Below are 655 nucleotides of genomic sequence, written 5' to 3' on the forward strand. Positions count from 1 at the left end.
TTATGTTTTTTATAATGAGTCACCTAATGATTCATATATGAACTTGTACATTTAAAGTTTAAAGACTGAATTTTAAATATAGTAGCAACACAACACCTATCTGTATGTAAATTTAAAAAGTATTAAAACCCTCAGTACGTTCCGATTGGAATCTAAATGAACAGGCACTTTAATGATAAAACTTAAAATTTTACAAAACATACTTCGGTATACAATACACCCCATCAGGTGTTATACTTAGTATATTAAACACTACATACGTTTTTTATTAATGAAATAAATCCCGAAAAATACATTATTCCTTTCCCAACAAGTGTAATAATTGATAATAACGAAATGCTTTTATCTAACTCACCGATTGCAATAATACACTTATTAAATCCACAATGTATAATCGTATAATATTTAAAGTAAATTAAACTTTAAAATGCACATCAAAATTCACCAGACTTAACTTGAATGTATCACATACCACATATATATGTACGCATAGACAAATATACAAGTTTTATCTATAGATAGTATTATCGTATGTATTATTATAGCCATGTCAAGTCCTGTGAATCTGGCACCCAATCTAAACAACATATCAATTCAAACTTTACCGTAAATTGTGAGTCATTTGCGGGTTTTAAATATATAAGAAATATTGAAT

The 655-nt window shown here is 27.0% G+C and overlaps 1 protein-coding gene across 2 annotated transcripts in view; it reads right to left on the bottom strand.

Moving 5' to 3' along the window:
- Positions 1-496, bottom strand: part of LOC108733669 — an 8955-nt gene extending 8459 nt beyond the window's left edge. The window contains exon 1 of one of the 2 annotated variants that reach the window (XM_025979191.1): positions 356-496. The gene's annotated coding sequence lies outside the window, so the exon portion shown is untranslated. The remainder of the gene's footprint in view (positions 1-355) is intronic. The other variant, XM_025979190.1, reaches the window with a different exon arrangement.
- Between the last annotated feature and the right edge of the window lie 159 nt (positions 497-655).

This window comes from Agrilus planipennis, unplaced genomic scaffold (genome assembly GCF_000699045.2).
Source record: "Agrilus planipennis isolate EAB-ADULT unplaced genomic scaffold, Apla_2.0 scaffold32, whole genome shotgun sequence".
Classification (NCBI taxonomy): Eukaryota; Metazoa; Arthropoda; class Insecta; order Coleoptera; family Buprestidae; genus Agrilus; species Agrilus planipennis.